The sequence below is a fragment of the Apodemus sylvaticus genome, chromosome 7, assembly GCF_947179515.1.
Source record: "Apodemus sylvaticus chromosome 7, mApoSyl1.1, whole genome shotgun sequence".
Classification (NCBI taxonomy): Eukaryota; Metazoa; Chordata; class Mammalia; order Rodentia; family Muridae; genus Apodemus; species Apodemus sylvaticus.
In genome coordinates, this window is record NC_067478.1 from 113655168 (window position 1) to 113683034 (window position 27867).

The 27867-nt window shown below is 38.8% G+C and overlaps 1 protein-coding gene and 1 long non-coding RNA gene across 2 annotated transcripts in view; both read left to right on the forward strand.

Moving 5' to 3' along the window:
• LOC127689387 (uncharacterized) overlaps nucleotides 1-27867 on the forward strand; it is a 488686-nt gene that overhangs the window by 178000 nt on the left and 282819 nt on the right. The gene's annotated exons all lie outside the window — the stretch shown is intronic.
• Nucleotides 7089-27440, forward strand: LOC127689392 (uncharacterized). Its single transcript, XR_007978900.1, has 4 exons — nucleotides 7089-7135; nucleotides 13587-13660; nucleotides 24546-24637; nucleotides 27346-27440. It is a non-coding gene; the product is annotated as an uncharacterized LOC127689392 (long non-coding RNA).

Genomic DNA, 27867 nt, shown 5'->3' on the forward strand with positions numbered 1-27867 from the left:
TTGCTGCCCCTGGCTTGCTCAGTCTGCTCTCTTATAAAACCCAAGACTACTAGCCCAGGGATAGCAACACCCACAAGGGGCCCTCCACCTTGATCACTTATTGAGAAAATGCCCCCCAGCTGGATCTCATGGAGGCACTTCCCCAACTGAAGCTCCTTTCTCTGTGGTAACTCCAGCCTGTGTCAGTTGACACACAAAACCAGCCAGAAACTTAACCCATTTATTCTGTGAGTGCTACATGGCTGGTTACGTCTTCTCAGTGTTATCTGTCTGTCTCCTCAGAGGCTGGGTCAAATCTCTTCCCTGCCAGATTCTATCTCAGAGTCCCCTCTCCCTGTTAGAACTCTCACCAATTTTCTGCCTCAGCTCATTGGCCAGGCAGATTTTTTCTTTTTATTGACAGGTGATGCTCCATACAGTACACGACAGATTCTCTCTGCAATGTATAGGACTATTACTCTGGTGTGTGGTTGTTTGTATGGTTGAGGAAGCATTTTGAAAGATAGTTGCACTGTGCCAGATTAAGCAAAGGTTATTCTTTCAAAGACTTCTGAGGGAAGGGGAATTCTTGTAGGAAGCAGGTGTGGTTAACATGAGACCTATTTTGCATAAGTGAGGTACAAGAGAGGAGCATATATGACTTAATGACAAGGGTCACTTTTTTAAAGGAAAGAGTGTAGAAGTTTTATCTGGGTTCTTCTTCCCAGCCCTATGCTTCCAGAAATAAGAATCAGACTCATAATACCTAGTCCATATGGCTAGGGTCAACTCTGACTAGTCCATAACTTAGATAACCCATGTTTGAAACATACTTTCTTCCACCTGGCTGGTTACCTGTGCATGGGTACCATGCACCCATTTCCTCTCATCTTCCCAAGCCAATCTTATCATCTGTCTCTATCCCAGAATTCCTTCTGCCTTCTAGGTATCCAACTTCCTATTTTCTTTCTATGCCATAGACCATACGCTTTTTAATTGACAGGTGATACATCCATACAATACACAAGATATTCTCTCTACAATTCCCCCTTTTAGTCCAATAAGAGGATCTTTTCCCTTAAAATATAAACTGAATACAATTATAACAATTCTGAGGCAATTATGGAAACTGGTAGGATTTACATTCATAATGTTCAATCCACAGCATTTGGCAATTAAGGAAAAAAATTCTATTATCTATCTTATATTGGTGTATTCAAAATTTGGGCCTAACTCAAATTTTATCCTAATTTGCATTACCAACCTAAAACATCCTTTTAGATCTATAGCATCTTCTTAAATCCTAAATAACTCAAGCTTAATTGTGAGACTCTGTATTTTTCAACCCCATCAGAGACATGAGAAGGAATAAAAATTTACATGAGTATACAGGAAGGGCAGGGACATAGCTTCCCCAAAATTATAGAAATGACAGACACAGCTGGATATCTGGACATTCCCCAATATTGTCTCTATAGCTTTGGAGCATCCATCTTCAGCCTTTTGGCCCAGTGTATCTGATAGACTTATGTGAAGCAGGAATTATGAAGGACTTGGCTTACTTGGTCTTGGTAGAGCTTGACAGTTGGCTTTCCTGTGTCCCTTTGTCCTTTCTGGACAGCATTTGCCTGTAGTTGAACTGTGGGCATTTTCTTTGCCCAGTGGGTAGCTTGACACAATTGAGTCACCTCCACATGGAGGTTGTGAATGCTCATCATCATATGTGACGTCAAATGGGGGACTTTCAGGGGCAGACCTGTCTTATAGTCAAGAGATCTTTTAATAATGAAATAATTTTATATGCCATATTTTGTGTAACTCTGAGGTTTTTGAAGAACAGCTATCCACTTATAGTATATCTGAATTGTCAAACATTGTTTATTCTTAGCTATTTACTATCTGAGTAACCTTGAGAACATCTTATTGTAATTAACTAGATTAGTATTTAATGTGACCATGAGTATGACTATCATAACCATCCCTCAAAGTTTGTAACTTGCAGTTTTTATCATCCCTAACAGTTTTAATAGCAGTCCTTTCAAAAGGTCTAGAACTTTACATTGCATCTTTAAGAATTATATAAGTACAATACCTCAAATAAACACCAGGAACATATACACATTGTGGGTATCAAAGTAAACTTAAATTTATATCAATAAAAACAACCTATGCCAATGTATCAAAAATAACCTTATTTTTGTATCGATATAGAAAATCCTGTATAAGCTTAATTATGACTATAAATTTTTTTGTTTTAAGAGTAGATTCAAAAATCTACCCCTATATATCTAAATTCTTGTTCTTGCTCTTGTTCTTGTTCTTGTTCTTCTTCTTGTTCTTCTTCTTGTTCTTCTTGTTCTTCTTGTTATTCTTCTTGTTCTTGTTCTTGTTCTTCTTGTTCTTGTTCTTCTTGTTCTTGTTCTTCTTGTTCTTGTTCTTCTTGTTCTTGTTCTTGTTGTTGTTCTTCTTGTTCTTCTTCTTGTTCTTCTTCTTGTTCTTCTTCTTGTTATTCTTGTTCTCGTTCTTCTTGTTCTTGTGCTTGTTCTTGTTCTTTTACTTCTTCTTCCTCCTCCTCCTCCTCCTCCTCCTCCTCCTCCTCCTCCTCCTCCTCCTCCTCCTCCTCCTCCTCCTCCTCCTCCTCTTCTTCTTCTTCTTCTTCTTCTTCTTCTTCTTCTTCTTCTTCTTCTTCTTCTTCTTCTTCTTCTTCTTCTTCTTCTTCTTCTTCTTCTCTTGTTCTTCTTCTTGTTCTTGTTCTTCTTGTTCTTTTTCTTCTTCTTCTTCTTCTTCTTCTTCTTCTTCTTCTTCTTCTTCTTCTTCTTCTTCTTCTTCTTCTTCTTCTTCGTCCTCCTCCTCCTCCTCCTCCTCCTCCTCCTCCTCCTCCTTCTTTTTCTTCTTCTTCTACTTCTTTCCTTTTTCTTCTTCTTCTTTGTTTTTTTTGAGACAGTTTTTTTTTGTAGAGCCCTGGCTGTCTTGGAACTCACTCTGTAGACCAGGCTGGCCGAGAACTCAGAAATCCGACTGCTTCTGCATCCCAAGTGCTAGGATTAAAGGCATATGGCACAACTGCCTGGCTATATCTAACTTCTTACAATACTTTTCTTTCCCCCACCCTTTTCAACATCCTTTTCCTTATCTGAGAAAGAAAGAAAGTGAAAAGGAAAGGAAAAATAAATCCCTGAATCTAACCCTCCTATCTTATCTCCTCCCTGTACAAGACCATAATTATTTGTAACCATCCCCCTTTAAAAGACAACAAACATCTGACATCTATTGAATGATGAAAATTCCTTTACCCCACATCTTGGGAATGGGGTGAAGTTCGCTTATAATTGCTTCCAGGTGATTTTTACATATAGCATTTATTTTGGTATGTAGTTGAGGTAGGATCAGGCAGGGAAGTGGAATAGCAAGTCTCAGCATCTCAGCATCCTTGAGGGTGAATCTTGCCAGGACTGTATTCGTGGTTGTATTTTTTTTTTTCTGTGACTGTAAAGCTTTTAGAGGTAATATATATTTCTATATTAATATAATGTTTGGAATGTGCAGCACACAAAGACTAGTTAAAGATGATTTTTGCTTCTTGTTTGAGCAGGTGAAAGACAACTGTCATTGTTTATGAGCTAGTTTGATCATATAACCAAACTGCAATTTAAAACTTCATTCATGCCATATAAAAGGATGGAATGATGAATCTTGAAGACTCTGTCGCCAATAAGATCCATTGGCTCTGTCTAGATGAAGTTCTTGTTAGAGACATTTTTATGTCTTGCCAGTGTCCGGGCTGATCCATGTAGAGGGATGAGGAAATAATGTTACTGATTCTTTTTGGATTTTTTGATTTCCTTTTTCCTATCTGTAGTTAAGATCTTCATGGGGTCTTCTTTTATCAAATCTGATTTTTTTTATCAGGTTGAATGGAATCTATAATTTTTCTTCTCCTGTATGAACATATGCAAAGTTTCTTCCCAGAGTAACACATTTCATGCTCTCTATTTTGAGGTTAATATATCTTTGAAATAAACAGGCTGATATAATTCAGTTTTTTAATATAATCCAGTGTCTTCAGTGGCCATTGTTTTTGCTTATTAGCATTTAAGTAATTTTAAGTTAGTAAAGCATTTTATAATCTATCTTTGGGTTCTTTGATAGTCCTGTCTGTTTACTAAGCATTTCTTTTAAAGTACAGTTGGACCTTTCAATGACTATTTGTTCTGAAGAATTGTTGGTATACCTGTAATATGCTTTATGTATTGATATGTAAATTTTTAAAAATTTTACTAGTGGCATACGCTGGAGCATTGTTAGTTTTAATTTGTATAGGTATACCCATAATTGCCATAACCTCTTCATTTTTTTTATTTATTTTTATTTTTTTATTTTGTATATTCTTTGTTTACCTGTATTCCAAATGATTTCCCCTTTCCTGGTTCCCCCCTCCCCATAATTCAGATAAGCCCTCTTCCCTCTGCCCATTTCCCAAACAACCCCTTCCCAGTTCTCTGTCCTGGTAATTCTCTATATTGCTGCATCAAGCCTTTCCAGTACCAGGTCCTTCTCCTTCCTTCTTCTTGAAAATGATTTGATATGTGAATTGCATCTTGGGCATTCAGAGCTTTTGGGCTAATATCCACTTCTCAGTGACTGCATTCCATGTGTGTTCTTTTGTGAATGGGTTACCTCACTTTGGATGATATTTTCCAGTTCCAACCATTTGCCTAATGAATTTCATGAACTCATTGTTTTTAATTGCTGAGTAGTATTCCATTGTGCAAATATACCACATTTTCTGTATTCATTCCTCCATTGAGGGGCATCTGGGTTCTTTCCATCTTTCTGCTATTATAAATAAGGCTGCTATGAACATAGTGGAACATGTGTCCTTATTGTATGCCAGGGAATCCTCTGGGTATATGGCCAGGAGTAGTATAACAGGGTCCTCCAGAAGTGTCATGCCAAGTTTTCTGAGGAACCGCCAGACTGATTTCCAGAGTGGTTGTTCTAGCTTGCAATCCTACCAGCAGTGGAGGACTGTTCCTCTTTCTCCACGTGCCATTATTTCTAATAAACACATAGTGGCAGAATCAGCCCACTTGTCGAATAAACAGAGAAATCCATTTGGAATCACCCTGAATAAGTTCAGCAGTTTCTATATGGAAAACAACACTTTCTGCATATTTAGAGTTAGTTACTATATTATGAGATTTTTGAAAATCTTATTATTCCATAAGTATTTCATATGATTCTGATTTTGTCCTGATTCCTAAGGATTTTTAACCACCTTACTTATATCTTCTGACTTATATCCTGTCTTTCCTGAATTATTTGCATCAGTGTAAAATGTAAGTGCTCCAGAAATTAGAATTCTTTTTATTATACAAGGCAAAATCCAATTAGTTCTTTTTACAAATTGAAGTCACTTGCTTTTTGGGTATTTGCTGTTAATTTCTTCTAAAAATCACTGGGGGCCCTCTGCCAAAGTTCATCTTCTGCCCATAGTGAGGCAATCTCAGCATTGGTAAAGGTGACACAATTCTGGTGAATCCATTTCAGAGAGTTGACAAAGTTACAATTTTCCCTTTAGAATCAATTCAGAAACCTTTTCTGTATAGGTTCTTAATTTTTTTACTCTGTTTGTGTACTAAAAATATCTATTCTAATATTAAAATCTTCCCTCTGTGTAAGAATTCCCGTGGGAGAATGAGTAGAAGGGAAGATAGCCAGGATGCAGGTGATCTGTGGGTAACGATCTAGATGTGTATTCTATAGTTTCTTCTCTTTTCCAGCCTCAGCTGATAATTTTTTGGGCTATTTAAGTCTTTATTACATTGTAAGGTATGAAATAATATACATTATGAGTTTCCAAATGCAAATAGATGAGATCTTTTCAATGTAACTCTTACCTAATATTTTTATAATTGTTTCATAATTGTTCCTGCTGTGTGTTGTTTATTAAAACAAAAGAGCCTTTTATTAGACAAAGGGGGAAATGTAGACATGATGTTTCTGTACACTGTGTAAAGTTTACCCTTGTGTAATTCCAATACAGATTTCTCTGCCCTCATATCTTGTTTCAATCATGACACAGCACAAAAAAGCTTATACTAAGAATGTCCTGTGTCAAGTTTCTGTAAAAAATTCTTACCATTTATTCTCTGCCCAACAATAAATGATTATCACCCAATGGCTGGACAGAATAGAGAATACTGGGTCCTGAGCTATTAAGGTGCAGATTTAAAGAAACACTGAATTTTCTGTGTTATTATTGAGAAATAGTATAAAGTAAAATCATACAGACACTGGATTAATTCACAGATGTTATTTATATTAAAGATAATTCATATACACAAGAGAACGGTAATTATTATTGGACAACCCATACAACATGACATTAGTCAGGCTGCCTCCAACTCCTAGGAGGTAGAGCGAGGCAAGGTATGATTATGTTGACATGCAGTCCTATCTGATTAAGGCCTGGTTACCTGAGTAGTCTGGGTTCTCTTACACCAACAGTGAAGGTTTTAATTTTAATATTATCAGGTTGCACATTAATTAATTAATTGCATCAGGATTCTTTGTTTACTTTTTATACTACATAAACAAGGTATATTATAATGTAAAATACACATGAGAGTCTTCTACCCCTTAAGAGAAGCTGGTCTTCAGGTTCCTTTTTATAAGCCTAGAGTAAATAGATTGAGGAGAAATGTGCTGTTACAGGAGATGGTGTCTCTTGAGGATGTCACTGTGAAGTTCACCTGTGAAGAGTGGCAAAATCTCAATAATGCTCAGAAGATGCTATTACAGGAATGTGATGCTGGAGACATATAGTAGCCTGCTGTTACTGGGTAAGTCTCAGGAGCAAGCACCTTCCCTGCAGTAAATATATGGGCACTTGTAAGGTTGAGGGCTAAGGTTCTAGCCCCTGTATGATTATTCACTGCTCTCTAGTGAAAGGTCCACATTTGTATTTTTGTTGCCTAGATCTTAAAACCTGGATTTGTCTTTCTTCAAAGAACCTGATTAGCAAAATGTTTCCAAGTCCTATATTATTTCCTATTAACAGGGCAATACATCCCTAAACCTGAGTTGATCTTCAAATTGGAAGAGGAAGAGGAGCCATGGACAGCAGAAGAACCTGCAAACAAGACTCTGCCAGGTTGGTTGTTGGTCCATGTGGATGGGAGACCTTGTATAACAAAAGTTGGCCATATCTTCAGTTTATCCCCCAGTTCCATATCCGAGGGCTCAAACGTGTTTGTTATGTAGTCTGCAAGGACAGTTCTCTTGCATATGTTCCTGTATTTCAATTTGATGAAATAGTTTAGACCCTCCCCCAGCCCCCCATCTAACCTCTGACTTCTGTAATTTGATGTTTTTTTCTGGTACTTCTTCTTTTTTTTTTTTTAATTTTTTTTATTCGATATAATTTATTTTTATTCGATATAATTATTTACATTAAAATATTTACATTATTTACATTTCAAATGATTTCCCCTTTTCTAGAAAAGAAAAGGTACTTCTTCTTTTTCACAGTTTCAATTGCCTCTTGCACTCCAGGCTCATGGGGATTTTGTTTTCAGACAGATTTCATGTGCTTGATTTTGTTTTAGCACATTCAAATGACGCAGATTGCAAGTGCTGGTTCTTATATATATTTTATATAAATAAAAATGTAAAAGTAGCCAGGCGGTGGTGGCACACAGCTTTAATCCAAGTACTTGGGAGGCAGAGGCAGGTAGATTTCTGAGTTCAAGGCCAGCCTGGTCTATAGGGTGAGTTTCAGGACAGCCAGGGCTATGCAGTGAAACCCTGTCTTGGAAAGAAAAATATGTAAAAGTAATGTCCTTACTTCATGGAATTAATTTCAACAAAGACAAATAAGTTTATTTATACTGAGGAGTCACAAACAAGTATATGTAATGTTGAACCAGAGTATAATAAGTAACAGATGGTGTTTAAGGTCATAGAGTATTTCAATTACAAAGTTGATGAGATAATACAGAAACAGATTTAGAAGTTAGGCTGTGAGCTATGGTGTAAGAAGTCATGAGGAGAACCCATAGGAACGGGTGTTTTTAATTGAGAAAGAAATCAAGAGCTTTTTTGTTACAAGGAGAAGTGAGATGGGTCTTTCTTTCCTTTTTTCTTTTTTCTTTCTTTCTTTCTTCCTTCTTTCTTTCTTTCTTTCTTTCTTTCTTCCTTCCTTCCTTCCTTCCTTCCTTCCTTCCTTCCTTCCTTCCTTCCTTCCTTCCTTTCTTTCTTTCTTTCTTTCTTTCTTTCCTTCTTTTTTTTTTAATGTTCTAGGGCTTTATTCAGCACACAGATTAAAAATCTAATACAATTTCCTATGTGAGAAGGCTTTAGATTCTATAGCCTGTCAGTCTCTCTTTTTTTTTATTCGATATAATTTATTTACATTTCAAATGATTTCCCCTTTTCTAGCCCCCCCCCCGACTCCCCGAAAGTCCCGTAAGCCCCCTTCTCTTCCCCTGTCCTCCCATCTACCCCTTCCCACGTCCCCGTTCTGGTTTTGCTGAATACTGTTTCACTGAGTCTTTCCAGAACCAGGGGCCACTCCTCCTTTCTTCTTGTACCTCATTTGATGTGTGGATTATGTTTTGGGTATTCCAGTTTTCTAGGTTAATATCCACTTATTAGTGAGTGCATACCATGATTCACCTTTTGAGTCTGGGTTACCTCACTTAGTATGATATTCTCTAGCTCCATCCATTTGCCTAAGAATTTCATGAATTCATTGTTTCTAATGGCTGAATAGTACTCCATTGTGTAGATATACCACATTTTTTGCATCCACTCATCTGTTGAGGGATACCTGGGTTCTTTCCAGCATCTGGCAATTATAAATAGGGCTGCTATGAACATAGTAGAACATGTATCCTTATTACATGGTGGGCAATCTTTTGGGTATATGCCCAGGAGTGGTATAGCAGGATCTTCTGGAAGTGAGGTGCCCAGTTTTCGGAGGAACCGCCAGTCTGATTTCCAGAGTGGTTGTACCAATTTGCAACCCCACCAGCAGTGGAGGAGTGTTCCTTTTTCTCCACACCCTCTCCAACACCTGCTGTCTCCTGAATTTTTAATCTTAGCCATTCTGACTGGTGTAAGATGAAATCTTAGGGTTGTTTTGATTTGCATTTCCCTAATGACTAATGAAGTTGAGCATTTTTTAAGATGCTTCTCCGCCATCCGAAGTTCTTCAGGTGAGAATTCTTTGTTTAACTCTGTACCCCATTTTTTAATAGGGTTGTTTGGTTTTCTGGAGTCTAACTTCTTGAGTTCTTTATATATATTGGATATTAGCCCTCTATCTGATGTAGGATTGGTGAAGATCTTTTCCCAATTTGTTGCTTGCCGATTTGTCCTCTTGATGGTGTCCTTTGCCTTACAGAAACTTTGTAATTTTATGAGGTCCCATTTGTCAATTCTTGCTCTTAGAGCATACGCTATTGGTGTTCTGTTCAGAAACTTTCTCCCTGTACCGATGTCCTCAAGGGTCTTCCCCAGTTTCTTTTCTATTAGCTTCAGAGTGTCTGGCTTTATGTGGAGGTCCTTGATCCATTTGGATTTGAGCTTAGTACAAGGAGACAAGGATGGATCAATTCGCATTCTTCTGCATGCTGACCTCCAGTTGAACCAGCACCATTTGTTGAAAAGGCTATCTTTTTTCCATTGGATGTTTTCAGCCTCTTTGTCGAGGATCAAGTGGCCATAGGTGTGTGGGTTCATTTCTGGATCTTCAATCCTGTTCCATTGATCCTCCTGCCTGTCACTGTACCAATACCATGCAGTTTTTAACACTATTGCTCTGTAGTATTGCTTGAGGTCAGGGATACTGATTCCCCCAGATTTTCTTTTGTTGCTGAGAATAGTTTTAGCTATCCTGGGTTTTTTGTTATTCCAGATGAATTTGATAATTGCTCCTTTCTTTCTTTCTTTCTTTCTTTCTTTCTTTCTTTCTTTCTTTCTTTTTTCTTTCTTTTTTCTTTCTTTTCTTTTCTTTTCTTTTCTTTTCTTTTCTTTTCTTTTCTTTTCTTTGTTTCTTTTTTGGTTTTTTGAGGCGGGGTTTCCAGGCTGGCCTGAAAGCCAGAAATTCACCTGCCTCCGCCTCCCAAGTGCTGGGCTTTTTCCCCCTAAATTCTCTGTTTACATTCCAAATGCTTTCCCCTTTCCTTGTTCCCCACTCCCCATATGTCCCATAAGCCCTCTTATCTTCACCTATTCTCCAATCACCTCCCTCCTTTTCTCTGTCCTGGTACTCCCCTACAATGCTGGATCAAGAAGAACTCTCAACCCTGAACACCTATGTTCCAAATGCAAGGGCACCCTCATTTATAAAATAATCTTTACTAAAGCTCAAAGCACACATTGCACCTAACACAGTAATTGTGGGTGACTTCAACACTCCACTCTCCTCAATGGATCGATCAGGAAAGCAGAAACTAAACAGGGACACAGTGAAACTAATTGAAGCTTTGGACCAATTAGATTTCACAGATATATAGAGAACATTTCATCCTAAAGCAAAAGTATATACCTTTTTCTCAGCACCTCATGGTACCTTCTCCAAAATCGATCATAAGAGGGAACAACACAGATCTTAACAATTTTTTTATTTATTATATGTAAGTACACTTCAGACAGCCTAGAAGAGGGCATTGTATCTGATTATAGGTGGTTGTGAGCCACCATGTGGTTTCTGGGATTTGCACTCAGGACTTTCAGAAAAGCAGTCAGTGCTCTTAACTAGTGAGCCATCTCTCCAGCCCCAAGAGACAAGTTTTCAAGTTGAAGAACTCAAGCTTCTTCTTCTTCTTCTTCTTCTTCTTCTTCTTCTTCTTCTTCTTCTTCTTCTTCTTCTTCTTCTTCTTCTTCTTCTTCTTCTTTTTGGATGAGGGTTATAATTTAAATGTAGAACTTGTTTAATTTTTCTTCTCTCATTCTAAAGCAACAAAGATAATGAGGAATTGTAGAAGCTACTTTTTATAAAACTAAGAGAAGTCAAGTCTCTGAAATGTGCCAACATCCTTGAGAATTGATGAATTACTAGAAGCTGGTACATGTATCACCACTTTGGAGGCAAATGTTAGGGCTTATCATTATCACAAGTAGCCACATATTTTAGAGATGTACAGCATACATGTTTGTCCAGAGTGGTAAACAGGAGTTTACTTGTATTTATTTTGGTTCTGAAAAGAACAGGACATGTTGTTCAATTGAGCCCTCAAACTGGAATGTTTTGGGTGGAAGTAGAAAGGAAGAAATTTCAGGTTTGAAATACTCCCAGTATGTTGTAATAACAGACTGTATTTGTAATAACTCTAAGCACACAAGATGCAAATTAGTGGCCATAATGGAAGCTTCAGGCTAGGAAGTAGCCTATCAGAGTTTGCTCATAATCTGAAAAGAGGATGTCCTAGAAATGATTGCCTTTTAGACCAGAATAAAAGAATGGCATAAAGAAAAGCTCATCACTATCATATATTAAAGTATACATTTGACTCGAACCTTGTAAAAAAATGTAACCATTCTCTGAGTGGAAAACTATACCTACCAATTGGTAGATATTTTAACAAAATACTTCTTCACAAAAATAAAATGAAGCAATACTTTACTAAACTTATCAATGTATTTCAGTATGTTAAATTAAAGGAGTAAACTAAAGTTTATAAGCTAATACTTACTATGATTTTAATAACAGTATGTGTTATTAATTTCTAGTAGGCAAGAAATTGTTTTTTTTCATAAACATGAGAGTCCCATTAGAAACTCTTAAAATAATTCATGGAAAGTTCATTTGTTTCTTTGTTTGTTTGTTTGTATTTTTAGTCTTATGCAGTGTGGATACCATAATTGAGACTAACCAGAAGAATCAAGAGAGACATTTGTAGCAAGTTACCTCCAATGGCCACAATAAAGCAACTGATGGAACGGAGGGATTAGAAAACACATTTTATTTATACTCCATGAATATTTCAAGTTTTGTTGTATGTAATAGAAACTGTTCTGGAGTGAAGTGTGAGAAATTGAATAGATATATGAATACACATCTCTCTTTGGATCCTCATTGATTCTGTGCTGGAGAGCAATATAATGGCTGTTTTGTAGCAGGGAAACCCATTGGATGTCCTTAGCAGTTGGGTCAGCATTCCAAGATTCCAACTTGACAGCAGGATTTTGAATATATCAGAGAAGGGAAAGATACAAAGGAAGGAAAACTATTGAAAAAAGTTACTCCATCTAAGAGACTTCAAATGGGACTGACTTCTTGTAAGCAGAATGTGTGTGAGCAAGTTTCTGTTCAGTCAGATTTCATGGCTGAGATAGGGAAGACAACGTTTAGTAAGAAGTGTATACTCACTAAACACCAAGCAACAAACTCAGTGAGAAAATCTTATAAATGCCTTGAAAGTAAGAAAACCTTTACCAGTGAATTAGACCTTATAGTACATCAGAGAACATATAACTAGAAAAAAGACCGTGTATGTATCCAGTGTGAGAAACCCTTTAGCACTTACAAGAGAGGAAGAAACTTAGTCTGGTTTGGAGCTAGTGACAGAGGAGTGGAAGAAGAGAGAGGTCTTCTTCAAGAGTTTTAGTGTTATGGCTTCTTTTAGGTGAAGACCTTCCCTGAGGTGATCATTAATGAAGAAGCTCTCTGAGATGATCTTAGCTTGTTTTTATTGCTTTATTGGGGGTGGATGTGAACACAGAGGCTTTATTCTGGGTGAACGAGGGATTATGTAATATTGGGGAAGGGTGTGGGAATATCCAGGAAGGGAAGGTCATTGGCTGAAGGCTAAGGTTATTGAGATGTCTCATTAGTATGGAGAGGTGGTCCAGGTGCTGTGCTATGTGGCAAGCACCAATCCCTAACACTATTGATGTTACTCTTACACTTGCAGACAGGAGCAAGTTGTCCTCTGAGAGGCTCCACTGAGCAACTGACTCAGACAGAAATAGACACCCACAGTCCACGAGTGGATGGAGCTTGAGGATGCTTATGGAAAAATAGGAGGAATGTTTATGGGGGCCAAAAGGGATAGGAACTCCACATGAAGACCAACAGAGGCAACTAACCTGGACCCTTGGGGTCCTCAGAGTCTGAACCATCAACCAAAGAACATACACAGGCTGGGCCTAGGCTTCCCCGTTCATATGCAGCAGATGAGTAGCTTGGTCTTCATGTGGGTCCCAAACATTTGGAGCAAAGGCTATCACAAAAGCTGTTGCCTGTACTCTGGATATGTTGTTCTACTTGGGATGCCTTGTCTGGCCTCAGTGGGAGAGGAAGTGCCTAACTGTGCAGAGACTTGAAGTGCCAGAGTTTGGGGAGGTAAACCCAGTGGTCTCCCACCCACTCATAGGAGAACAGGATGAAGTGATGGGTGAAGGATTGTGGGAAGAGGTGACCTGGAAGGGGGTGGTGAGTGGGATGGATGTAAAGTGTATAAGTTAAAAACTTAAAAAAAACAACAACAAAAGAAACCGATCATTGGCATACATCACAAAATGTGTACAAAGAAATAATACTGGGTAGCAGAGTAATTACATGTGCTGAGAGACTATTTTCTTATCTCTGGAAATAGGTTGCAACTTTCAGCTTTTGCTTGCGGCCATCAGAAATTAAATGCACTCTGCTGGGAGACTCTGAACACAAGTGGTGAGTAGTAATAGACTCAGCAGCCTGAAAAATAGTAGTTAGCGGTTTTCAGTTTCTTTGTCATGTCAGAGTGAAATCCTCATGACCGTAAGGACATCTTTGTAAACGTTGGTAGGAGAAAGTTACTGCAAATTAAGAATTGTTTGATGAAAACAGGTCTTTAACCTTTATCTCTGTGCCATGTATCTGGTGCATAAGTGAGAAATAAATGTGTAATGATTAGTTTTCCCAACTGTGATCTGTTTTCATTATATTACCAAGAGCTCATTATTGGTAATTCATTTTATGAATACAGAGAATCTTTCAGAGATGAATGAGTTGCCCCCTTTCAGCATATTCATACAGAAGAGAAGCTTGCCTTGATTCCAAGATTAATTGTAGAAAAATCAAATGTGGGAACAACACAAGGAATCATTTTGGGGAATGTTTTTCATCATGTGAATGTATCTCATTGAAAAAAAAGTAGATGTCAAATGTTTTTTAATAGTATTTCCAGTTTTATATAAAATTTTAATACATAGAAACATACCAATTCATGCATTATCCATGTGGATACAGGCAATGTTACATATAACTTTAACAACAAATATTTGAGTATTTATTAGATATTAACCCATGGAGTGATAGTAGTCTGTGAGGATCTGTGATAGCATTTTCTTTTTTAGGTTGAAAATCCAAGATCAGGTAGTTTCTTCATTTTAGCTTCTTCTGTGGGCCTACTTGGCTGTTTTATAACACATTAGAGGGTCAGAAGGGGACCAAGGTAAGTTCAGAAACACAAAAATGTGCTGTGCTGCATTAAAAATAATACAAGGGCTGGAGAGATGCCTTAGTGGTTAAGAGCACTGACTGCTCTTCCAGAGGTCCTGAGTTCCACAGCAACCACATGGTAGCTCACAGTCATTTGTAATAAGATCTGATGCCCTCTTCTGGTGTGTCTGAAGACAGCTATAGTGTACTTACATAAAATAAATAAATCAATTAAAAAATACAAAATTTTGGGAGTAACCATAAGATGAGCAGTACTCTCTTTTGTGGCATTTTCTTTTGATCTGGTTACAATCAAAAGATCTTGGTTTCCTCACCATGATGTAGTAGGGATTCCGTCACCTTCAAATTTTACCACACAATTGGCCAAGTTTTACTTAGCCTATGAAACTTTTGAAAGGAATTTTCACAATAAACACATGATATACTCCATAGACACAAAGAAGCAAACTAAGAAGTAAGGCCCAAGCAAGGCTGCTTGAATTTCCTTTAGAAGGGGAAGATAAAATAGTCATAGGAGGCAGAGGGACAGGGGAACTGGCTAAGAGAGGGGATGAGGAGAAGAAAGGGAGGGGTTCAGGATCAGGTATGGGAGATTCAAGAGAAAGAGAGAGATCCAGGAGCATGAATAGAAATCTGCAGCTGGCTGGGATGGGGGTGGAAGGCATCTCTAGGACATGCCAGAGACCTGGGATGGGGGAGGCTCTCAGGATTCAATGTGGGTAACCTTAGTTGAGATTCATAGCATTGGGAATATATAGGAGAGAGCCTGAAGAGGCTGTCTCCTGTAGCTAAATAAGACCTCCAGTAGACGGATAAGGACACCAATCCACCTACATGCTTTTAACCCAAAATTTGTCTTGTTTACAAAAAGATAGAGGGACAAAGATGGAGCAGAAATTGAGGACATTGTCTACCACTAACCAGCCCAACTTAAGGCACATCCCATGAGCAAACACTACCAATTAAACTCTGTAATGCATGCAGACAGGAGCCTTCAATAACTGTCCTCTGAGAGGATCCAGCCAGTAGCTGACTGAAAGGGATGCAGGGACACGGAGCCAAACATTGGACAGAGCTTGGGGACTCTTACTGAAGAGTTGGGGGAAGTGGATGATGGAAGCCCCTGACTGGGATAGGAACTCCACACAAAAACCAAGAGTCATCTAACCTGGACCACTGAGGAGCTCTTAGAAACTGAGCCACCAAGTAAAGGACTTACACAGGCTAGACAGAGACCCTCAGCATTTAAGTAGCAGAAATGCAGCTCATTCTCCATTTGGAGAAGAAGGGGGAGGAGGATGGCATGGAGTGAGACTTTGTGTAGGGGACTAGGAGGAGGGCCAGTGTTTGGAATGTAGATAAAAAATGCTTGATTTTCAGAGAATGCAATTTTAAGAATTGTCTCAAGGGGAAGAAACAAACTAATAAACTATATTTTGTTAGAACCTTTGAAAGCACTAGAGCCAGAAACACTTGCCAGGAAGGAAATAGCAAGCACTTCATGTTAGTTCTGAGATCTGCAAGCCTGACATTCCTACTGAGGTTCTCAAATCCTGAAGAAGTCTTCAGAATGGTACATATATGTACTCTCGGTGGGCATGTACCTAGCTTTGTTTACGGAAGACTTGTTTTCTTTCTTTTCTTTTAAAAATAGTTTCTTCACTTTACATCCAATTCACTTCACCCCCCCTTCCGGTCTCCCTCGCACATACCCTCCTTCCAACCTCCTTCAGCTTATCCTCTGAGAGGTGGAGGCCTTCCCTTGGCTATCCCCTTCCCTGGCACATCAAGTCACTTCAGGTCTAGGTATATCCTCTTCCATTGAAGCCAGACAAGGCAGCCCAGTTAGGTGAACAGGATACTCAGTTTGGTAACAGATTCAGGGACAGCCCCTGCTCTAGATATTTGGGGACCCACATTAAGACCAAGCTGAACATCTACAATATATGTGGGCAGGGGGTGGTGTGGGGGCTTGGTAGACCCCATGTATGTTCTTAAGTTTGTGGTTCAGTCTCTGGGAACCCCTAAGGGTCCAAGTTAGTTGATACTGTTGGTCTTGTGGAATCTCTATCTCTTCAAGGTTCCTCTTTCCCTCCCCTTTTCCTTGCTCATTTCTTAGAAGGCCCACCCCAACATCATCTCCCCTCCAGCCTCCCTCCCAAATTCTTGTCATCCTTCCTAAATTATTTATGTATTCAAATCCAGTGAGTGCAATCAGTGTAGTGCCCATATATGGATGTGGGGTGACCTACTGAGACAAAAAGAGGATCTTGCTTTAAGACCAATCTTAAATAGGGCTTTCTGGTCTTCAGTCACATATTAATCTTTTGTTCCGTCATCTCCCTGGTTTTGAAAACCACAAGACTGGACTTTCTTCTAAGCCTGACAATAATTCCGGTGGTGCACTGGACCTAGCTTTAAGAGTGCTCACTTTTGGGACTCCAGCTCCACTTGGAGTTTTTTTTGGTGTTAGTAATAGAAAACATAACTAATGATGGTTTTATCATAGGGACATTACTCATATACTTGATTAATAAGACCAGAATTGATGTAGTAGTTGTCACACATTGTGTCCTTCAAAAAGATATAATTAAGCTTGGTGTGAAGGCACATAGCTATAATCCCAGCACAAAAGAGACAGAGGAAGGCTTATTTTTATGAGTTTGAGGCCTGCCACATCTATATACTAGGTGAGTTCCAGCCCAGTCAAGGCTACAAGGTGAGACCATATAGTAAAAAAAATTATAAAAACTAAAAACAAAACAAAGAAAGCAAAATAAACCATATGCTTAGTGTCTTAGTTCGGGATTTCATTACTGTGAAGAGATACTATGATTAAGACAAAGCAATTCTCAAATTCATCTGGAATAACAAAAAACCCAGGATAGCTAAAACTATTCTCAACAACAAAAGAAATTCTGGGGGAATTAGTATCCCTGACCTCAAGCACTACTCCCAAGCAATAGTGTTAAAAACTGCATGGAATTCGTACAGTAACAGGTAGGTGGATCAGTGGAATAGGATTGAAGATCCAGAAATGAACCCACACACCTATGGCCACTTGATCCTCGACAAAGGGGCTGAAAACATCCAGTGGAAAAAAGAGAGCCTTTTCAACTAATGGTGCTGGTTCAAGTGGAGGTCAGCATGCAGAAGAATGCGAATTGGTCCCTCTTTATTTCCTTGAACTATACTCAACTCCAAATGGATCAAGGACCTCCACATAAAGCCAGACACTCTGAAGCTAATAGAAAAGAAACTGGGGAAGACCCTTGAGGACATCAGTACAGGGGGAAAGTTCCTGAACAGAACACCAATAGCTTATGCCCTAAGATCAAGAATTGACAAATGGGACCTCATAAAATTACAAAGTTTCTGTAAGGCAAAGGATACCATCAAAAGGACAAATCAGCAACCAACAAATTCAGAAAAGATCTTCGCCAACCCTACATCCAACAGAGGGCTAATATCCAATATATACAAAGAACTCAAGAAGTTAGACCCCAGAAAAGCAAATAACCCTATTAAAATGGGGTAGAGTGCTAAACAAAGAATTTTCACCCGAAGAACTTCGGATGGCTGAGAAGCATCTTAAAAAAAATGCTCAATATCATTATTCATTAGGGAAATGTAAATCAAAACAACCCTGAGATTTCACCTTACACTGGTCAGAATGGCTAAGATTAAAAACTCAGGAGACATCAAGTATTGGCTAGGATGTGGAGAAAGAGGAACACTCCTCCCCTGCACGTGGGAATGCAAATTGGTACAACCACTTTGGAAATCAGTCTGGTGGTTCCTCAGAAAACTGGGCACATCACTTCCAGAGGATCCTGCTATACCACTCCTGGGCATATACCCAGAGGATTCCCCAGCATGTAATAAGGTTACGTGCTCCACTATGTTCATAGCATCCCTATTTATAATAGTCGGAAGCTGGAAAGAACCCAGGTATCCCTCAATGGAGGAATGGATTCAAAATTGTGGTACATATACACAATGAAGTACTATTCAGCCATTAGAAACAATGAATTCATGAAATTCTTAGACAAATGGATGGAGCTAGAGAACATCATACTAAGTGAGGTAACCCAGTCTCAAAAGATCACTCATGGTATGCACTCACTAATAAAAGGATATTAGCCTAGAAAATTGGAATATCCAAAACATAATCTCCACATCAAATGATGTCCAAGAAGAATGGAGGAGGGGCCCCTGTTTATGGAAAGACTCGGTGTAGCAATATTGGGCAATACCAGAACAGGGAAGTGGGAAGGGGTGGATGGGGAAACAGGGGGAGGGAAGGGAGCTTATGGGACTTTCGGGGAGTGGGAAACCAGAAAAGGGGAAATCATTTGAAATGTAAATAAAAATATATCGAATTAAAAAAAAAGAAAAAAAGACATTTTATATGTGCAACATATAATTGGGGATGGATTACAGGTTAAAGGTTCAGTACATTGTCAAGCAGAGTAGCATCCAGGTAGGCATGTCTTTGGAGGAGCTGAGGGCGCTACATCTTTGTCCAAAGGAATCCAAGAGCAGACTGCCTCCCACAAGGCTAGGAGGAGGGTCTTAAAGCCCATCCCTACAGGGACACACTTCCTCCAACAAGGCCACATCTATTCCAACAAGACAGCAGTTACCAATAGTGCTCCCCCCTGGGTTAGGCATATTCAACCCATCACATAGGCTTGTTCAAACACATGAGTCTATAGGGCCCATACAAGTCATAGTATAATGCAAAATACATTTAATCCAACTTCAAAAGTTTCCAGTCTTTAACAGTCATGACAATGTTAAAAAGTTCAAAGTCTCTTCTGAGATTTGTGCAGTCTCTTAAATATAATCCTGCATAAAGGTAAAAATACGGGACTAAAGCAAGACAAAACCAGCTGTGCACCCTCCAAACTTCACGTCTCCATGTCTGATGTCAAAGTATTCTTCACATCTCCAATTCCTTTCATTCTTGATGACTGCTCTTGGCAGATCTAGCATTCAGCTGCAACAAACTTCATTCTCTTGTGCTGCTTCTACTCTGTGTTAACAGCTTTCCTTGGTAGGTACCTCAAGGTTCTGACATCTCAGATACTTCTTAGTGTATCCAAGGCAACCTTCACAGCTTCTTGTTCCAATGTCTGAGATCTGCACATGATCTTCGGGGCCCTCATGGGCTTGGGTCCCATCTCCATCCCTGCCCTCTGTAGCACTCTAGGCTCTGGTTGACGTCACTCCACTCCATTGCTGCTGCTGTTCTTGGTGAGGTCATCCCTTAGTACTGGCATCTCCCATATCATGGGTCTTCCAACACAATTAGGCTTCACCAATAGCCTCCCATAGGCTCCCTTCATGGTGCCCAGCCTCAACCTGTTTGCATAATCCCTTCAATCATGGGCTAATCAATTGCTACTCAGCCTGTACCTTCACCAATGGCTTTTTCCGGCCTCTAACAGTACCAAGCCTCAGCTGCTCTTCATAATTCCTTCATAACTTCACAGTTCCTTCAAATTCTGTAGCACCTGGGTTATTACACACTACCAAGTCCAGCTGCAGCACCAGGTACAGTCTTGGCTATCTCTATCTGCTGTTAGAAAACACTGCCCAGAAGATTTCACCTCAGTGATTCTGGTCTTTTCTTAATCACCACTAAGTTCTTAGCTCCAGCTAACCAACATCTATTATCCCAGTAGTCCTTCTATTTCTGACTCTAAAGCCAGGTCTAAGAGGCAGAAGCATTTAAAGAAATACAGGAGAAGTTTGGTCAACAGGCTGAGATCATGAAAGAGGAAACACAAAAATCCTTTAAAGAAGTACAGGAAAACACAAACAAGCAAGTGAAGGAGCTGAGCAAAACCATCCAGGATCTAAAAACAGAAGTAAATCTAAGAAATCACAAAGGGAGACAAATTTGGAGATAGAAAACCTTGGAAAGAAATCAGGGATCATAGATGCAAATATCAGCAACAGAATACAAGAGATAGAAGAAAGAATCTCAGATGCCAAAAGTACTATAGAAACCATGGACTCAACAGTCAAAGAATATGCAAAATGCAAAAATCTTGTAATCCAAAACATCCAGGAAATCCAGGACACAATGAGAAGGCCAAACCTAAGGATCATAGGCATAGATGAAACTGAAGAGTTACAACTTACAGGGCCAGAAAATATCTAATAAAATTATGGAAGAAAACTTCCCTAACCTAAAAAGAGAGATGCCCATGAATATACAAGAAGCCTACAGAACTCCAAACAGACTGGACCAAAACAGAGATACCTCCCATCACATAATAATCAAAACCCAAAATATACTAAACAAAGAATATTAAAGGCAGTAAGAGAAAAAGGCCAAGTAACATATAAAGGAAGACCTATCAGAATCACACCAGACTTCTCACCAGAGACTATGAAAGCTAGAAGATCCTGGGCAGATCTCATGCAGTCTCTAAGAGAACCCAAATGCCAGCCAAGACTACTATACCCAGCAAAACTCTCAATCACCATAGATGGAGAAACCAAGATATTCCATGACAAAACCAAATTTACACAATATCTTTCTACAAACCTAGCCTTACAAAGGATAATAGGAGGAAAACACCAATACAAGGAGGGAAACTTCACCCTGGAAAAAGCAAGATAGTAACCTTCTTTTATCAAATCCAAAAGAAGATAAACAATCAAATATAAAAGACAACATCAAAAATGACAGGAAGTAATAATCACTATTCCTTAATATCACTTAACATCAATGGACTTAGTTCCCCAATAAAAAGACATAGACTAACAGATTGGATACATAAACAGGACCCTTCATTTTGCTGCATACAGGAAACACATCTTAGAGTCAAAGACAAACACTATCTTAGAGTAAAAGTCTGGAAGACAATTTTACAAGCAAATGGTCTCAGGAAATAAGCCGGAGTAGCCACTCTAATTGCAGATAAAATTGACTTTCAACCTAAAGTTATCAAAAGAGACACTGAGGGACACTTCTTGCTGGTCAAAGGAAAAATACACCAAGAAGAACTCTCAATCCTGAACATCTATGCTCCAAATGCAAAAGCACCCTCATTCATAAAAGAAACTTTACTAAAGCTCAAAGCACACATTGTACCTAACACAATAATTGTGGGTGACTTCAACACTCCACTCTCCTCAATGGACCTATTAGGAAAAGAGAAACTAAACAGAAACACAGTGAAACTAATTGAAGCTTTGGACCAATTAGAGTTAGTATATATATATATATATATATATATATATATATATATATATATATTTACGGATAGAACATTTCATCCTAAAGCAAAAGAATATACCTTTTTCTCAGCACCTCATGGGACCTTCTCCTAAATCGATCATATAATTGTTCTCAAGACAGACCTCAACAAATATAAGAAGATCGAACTAATCCCATGCCTCCTATCAGATCACTATGGAGTAAAAGTGGTCTTCAATAGCAACAAAATCAATAGAAAGCACACATACACATGAAAACTGAACAATAGTTTACTCAATGATACCTTGGTCAGGGAAGAAATACAGACAGAAATCAAAGACTTTTTAGAATTTAATGAAAATGAAGACACAACATACCCAAATCTATGGGACACAATGAAAGCAGTGCTAAGAGGAAAACTCATAGCCCTGAGTGCCTTTAAAAAGAAAATGGAGAGAGCATATACTAGCAGCTTAGTGACACACTTGAAAGCCCTGCAACAAAAAGAAGCTAATTCACCCAGGAGGAGTAGAAGACAGGAAATCATCAAACTCAGGGCTGAAATCAATCAAGTAGAAACAAAGAGAACCATACTAAGAATCAACAAAACCAGGAGCTGGTTCTTTAAAAAAATCAACAAGATAGATAAACCCTTAGCCAGACTAACCAAGGGGCACAGAGACAGTATCCAGATTAACAAAATTAGAAATGAAAAGGGAGCTATAACAACAGAAATGGAGGAAATTAAAAAAAAAATCATTAGATACTACTACAAAAATCTATACTCAAGACAACTGGAGAATCTGTAGGAAATGGATAGTTTCCTGGACAGATATCAAACACCAAAATTAAATCAGGATCAACTAGATCATCTAAAGAGTCCCATAACTCAAGGAACTCAAGAAGTTAGACCCCAGGGAACCAAATAACCCTATTACAAAATGGGGTGCAGATCTAAACAAAGAATTTTCACCTGAATAAATTTGTATGACTGAGAAGCACCTTAAGAAATGTTCAACATCTTTAGTCATTAGGGAAATGCAAATCAAAACAACCCTGAGATTTCACCTCACACCAGTCAGAATGGCTGAGGTTAAAACTCAGGAGACAGCAGGTGTTGGCAAGGATGTGGAGAAAGAGGAACACTCCTCCACTGCTGGTGGAATTGCAAGATGGTACAACCTCTCTGGAAATCAGTCTGGCGGTTCCTCAGAAAACTGAATGTGACACTTCCGGAGGACCCTGCTATATCACTCCTGGGCATATAGCCAGAGGATTCCCCGGCATGCAAGAAGGACACATGCTCCACTATGTTCATAGCAGCCTTATTTATATTAGCCAGAAGCTAGAAAGAATCCAGATGTCCCTCAATGGAGGAATTGATACAGAAAGTATGGTATATTTACACAATGGAATACTACTCATCCATTAAAAACAATGAATTCATGAAATTTTTAGGCAAATGGTTGGAATTGAAAAATATCATCCTAAGTGAGCTAACCCAGTCACAAAAGAATATACATGGAATGCAATCACTGATAAGTGGATATTAACTAGGCCAGAAGATCTGAATACCCAAGACAAAAATAGCATATCAAATGACTCCCATGACGAAGTAAGGAGAGGGCCCTGATCCTGGAAAGGCCTGATCCAGCATGGTAGGGGAGTAACAGGACAGAGAAAAAGGAGAGAGGTGATTGGAGTATGGGTGTAGAGAAGGCTTATGGGACATATGGGGAGGGGGGGACTGGAAAAGGGGAAAGCGATTGAAATGTAAACAAAGAATTTAGAAAATAAAAAATAAATAAAAAAGAATTTAATCACATGTTGAATCAAATTTTGTCTAGTCTCTTGTTCCTCTCTGCACCAATGATAAAAATAATTCTGTTTTTCCCCTCAGATAGATGGAGTCAGACATTTTGCAAACCCCCCCAGGAAACACTCAACTGCTTCATTTGCCAGGGCATCATTTTGGATCCAGTTCTCTTAAGGTGTGGCCATACCTTCTGCAAGGCCTGTCTCATCCTTTCTTCAGAAGACTTCAGAATCTGACACTGCCCTATGTGTAGGCAAGCATCCCATTGGATGTTCATAAATAAAATCACTATGAGGAATCTGGTATCTACTGTAAGAGAAAACAGGCTCATGAAGTATTTGAGTTCTGAGGAACACAAGTGCATGACCCACAAGGAGAGAAAGATGAAATTCTGTGGTGAGAGCAGGGCCCTTCTCTGCCAATTGTGTTCTGACTCCCAGGATCACAGAGGTCACAGACACTGCCTCATTGGAGTGAGTGTCTATATGCAAATGATAAATGATGCTTCTGAGAAAAAATAATGATGAGAGCTTAAGAGAGGGAGGCTTAGCAGACCACAGGAAGAAGCTTGTCCTGATTCTGAGGAATCCACTGTACTCCAAATCTTGTCACTTTTTAAACAGGGAGCGAGGAATGACTATAAAATGTAAATATTCCTTGAGAGGTGCATAAGTATAAATATCATTTCTAGTTTCATGATTCATTAGATTCATGCCACTGAAAAGTATAATCATCGTAAATTTACATCTTTAAAAAGTGCTTGTGACATTTGCTTAAAGTCCCAAAAGTACATTGGAATGAGCTGGTTAGAAGCATCTGGTGATCCCAATCTGATGCTAATTATCCAGGCAATCTTCAATTACAGTACATCACTTTGAGCACACGGTGGTTGTGTTTTGTAATTCTATGGTCTGAAATCTAAAGTTTCATAGTTACTAAAAATACACTGTGATCCTTCTTCTACCGTCTCTAAAGTAATTGTGTTCAGTGCTTGAGTTTGTCCGTCAGGTAACTCATTATTCATCTAAGGATGATATTTATTTATTTATTTATGTATTTGCTTATTTGTTTATTTATTACAGCTGAAACTTGAAAAGCAAATGGCATCTTTATGGAAGAAGTTCCAAGAACAGGAGGAAGATCTAAGGGCAGAGAAGAGAAGAATCTTTCAGAGGTTGGTGGATATGAGCCTGATTTGTAAAGTCAGCCAGAGCCAGATATCTTGCAAACTTGGTCAGTCACAATTTCAAGATCATACATGGGATGTCATGCTAGGAATTCCTTTTTTGTTAACCTTAAATTCTTAAAGGCAAAATCCAATTTTGAACACAGATAGAAAGGCCTGGCTGTGTGACAGAAAAGTTTGATAATAATGGGTGATTTTCTGAGTGTTTAGCAGAGTACATCAGACTCTATCACTCCACTTGGAATTTTGGGTGCTATGTATGTGCAAAGTTGCATTTTTCTTTTCTTTTTTCTTTGTTTTTTCTTTTTTCTTTTTTCTTTTGAGACAGGGTCTCTCTGTGTAGCCCTGGCAGTCCTGGAACTTACTCTGTATACCAGGCTGGCCTCAAACTCAGAAATCTGCCTGCTTCTGCCTCCCAAGTGCTAGAATTAAAGGCGTGTACTACCACTGCACGACCCAAAGTTGCATTTTTGAGTGAACATATTATCAATGAAAACCTTTTATTTCCAGATACCTCAGAATCTCATTTAATAGAGGAAAATGGTAATGGGAAAGGATGGGTTTGTTTGCTTCCTTTATTAATAACAAAGAAATGTACAAAATCAAATAATTTACATTTTCTGAAAAGTGTGGACAGTAAATCAGTGTGTGCAGCACCGTGGTGGGATCCTGTAGGTGAATTTAAACATAGAAGAACTCAGTGGAGAGGATCAAATACTCTCCAGATGTGATCTAGGATGTCCCTTTTCCTTCAGCACTATGTGACCCCATGGGAGGAAATAACCAGGACAGATTATAGCAAACTAATCAGCCTCTCGATGAAGAAGAGAATCATTATATGGAGTGTATGAAAATCAAAGCAATACTATTTTAGAGGAGCTCAGGAAAAGTGAAGTCATGATGGTCCACAAGAGAAGTCAACTAATAGAAATGTGTCAGGAGCTGATGGTGTTGTCCCAGAAGCCATATGAGGGGTGCTTATGTAGGTAAGCGTGGAAGAGTGCTTGAAACAGCTTTATTATCTGAGGCCCAGCCTTATGACTGTTACATCTGAGATCCCTTTCTATATCCCCTGTACTTATTATCAGGTTTTAATAAAATGTGGAGAGATAATTTCTGTAATATCCTAAAAAGCAAGCTTGTTGACATTGTGTCAGTAGATACCCCACTGAATATCTCATATTTTGTGATTGTAGCTTGCTCCTTTTAATCCCCAAATTAAGTGATTCTTGTTACCAAATACCCCATTTTACCTCTACTTGGATGTTAGTACAGTTTTAAAGTAGTCTACCATAAGTTTGTTCTGTTTGAAAGCTGTGTTTTTGAGATTTCTTTGGGAGGTGGGGGATTTGATATATGTTCTTCTTTTGTGGTACACAATGGCCTTGGACTCACAGGATTCCTGAGACCTAAACCAGGAATTCTAGAGTTACAGATATGCAGCACCATGTAGGGGTTAGACCTCAGTTGTAAAGTACCCTTAATGAAAGTATCCTATGCTTTCTGTACAAGATCAAAAAAGTCCTCTTTGCAGACAGCTGCAAGTTACAAAGCAGTGTATAACTCCTACCCATCTGCTTCTCAAATATTCTCACAGCTTGATTTCATTAAGAATCCATTCCATTGTGCTAATCCACTTCGTGGCATTACCCTGGGATATGAAAATGCATTTACAGGGTGAATCAGTGTAGTGATGACTGACAATTATATAAAGATAATAAAACTTTTTTTTATATATAAAGATATAATAAAACTTTATGGGCTGGAGAGATGGCTCAGTAGTTAAGAACACTGACTGTTCTTCCAATGGTTCAATTCCCAGCAGCCACATGGTGGCTCACAACCACCTGTAATGGGATCTGATGCCCTCTTCTGGTGTGTCTGTAGGGAGCAATAGTGTACTCATATACATGAAATGAAGACATAAATCTCTAAAAAATAACTTTATATATAGAGAGAGCTACATTGTGTGATGTTTCTTCAGATATCTAAGCATCTTTTGCTTTGCAAGATTTGGATGACTTGTTCAGAAGGTGAGTTTAACCCTCAGTGAAAGCCAGGATACCCTGAAGTATGGTACAAAGCTGAGCAAGCTCACTTAGCAATGTACAGATACACTTTATATAGACAATACTTAGTTGTTCATGGATGATCGGTGTGGGATTGTTTTCATAGATATGATGCCTGTTTGCCTTTACCAGACAGTGCCTTTTCTTTCTCCCTGTGAGAGAAGCAGTGTATGTAATGGGCTTGAGCTAAAATTTGTCATTTTCAAATCCTGATCATTGAGGCCCATGGGCTGTACTTTCCTGGTAGTAGAAGAAAGGGGCGGGAAGCATAGGAAAGATGTTGGTAACAGGAAGGGCTTGAGAAAGAGCATCTAAGAGTAAACTACCCTGTCTCCTGACCATGGAGTTTCTCTAATATCAGAAAATGTTCTGTGTGAAAAATGTTCAGGTAAATGTTTCCTTTTAATAATTTGATTTGTTAGAAGTACCTATGTGAGTGCACAGGTGTGCAGGACACAGGACCACTCTCAGGAGTCCATCCTCTCCTTACACCATGGGTTCCTGAGATTGAACTTCAGTTGTCAGGTTGTGTGAGAAGGGTTTTAATACTTAGCTCTGAGTGGAGATTTCTCCTCATCACTGGGGTGATATCTGTCACACAGACTGATCAATGTCTTCTCCTTGCAGGAGTGAGTTAGTGCAGCTGAGCCTGATGACACAGGGTATGAAACCAAAACTCAGTGCCCATCCCAACACTGGGCTGACGGCAAGGTTCAGCTGCTTCCAAGGTGACTGTCAGTACTGATATAATGACCCGAGGTGCCCTTCAACAGTGAGATGATCTTTGTACAATGAATATTTTAATTCACTGAAAAGATATGTCTAGTTAAGTCACATTGTAATCATATTTAGGCAGATGGTCATTTTACAAACAAAAATTAATGAATACCAATTTAGTGATGTACATGATTCACGCTGAAAAATATGGTATCATGTGTTCCTTGAGACACACAGAATGATTAATTCAGATCGATTAAAATATTTGTATGTTTTCTATTAAATATTTTAGCAATTGATTTTTTATTTTGGAGACAGTATTTCTCTTTGTATCCCTGGCTATCCTGGGACCAGCTCTGTAAACCAGGCTGGGCTTGGACTCACGGACATCCACCTGCCTCTGGCTCTGGAGTGCTTTAATTAAAGACATGT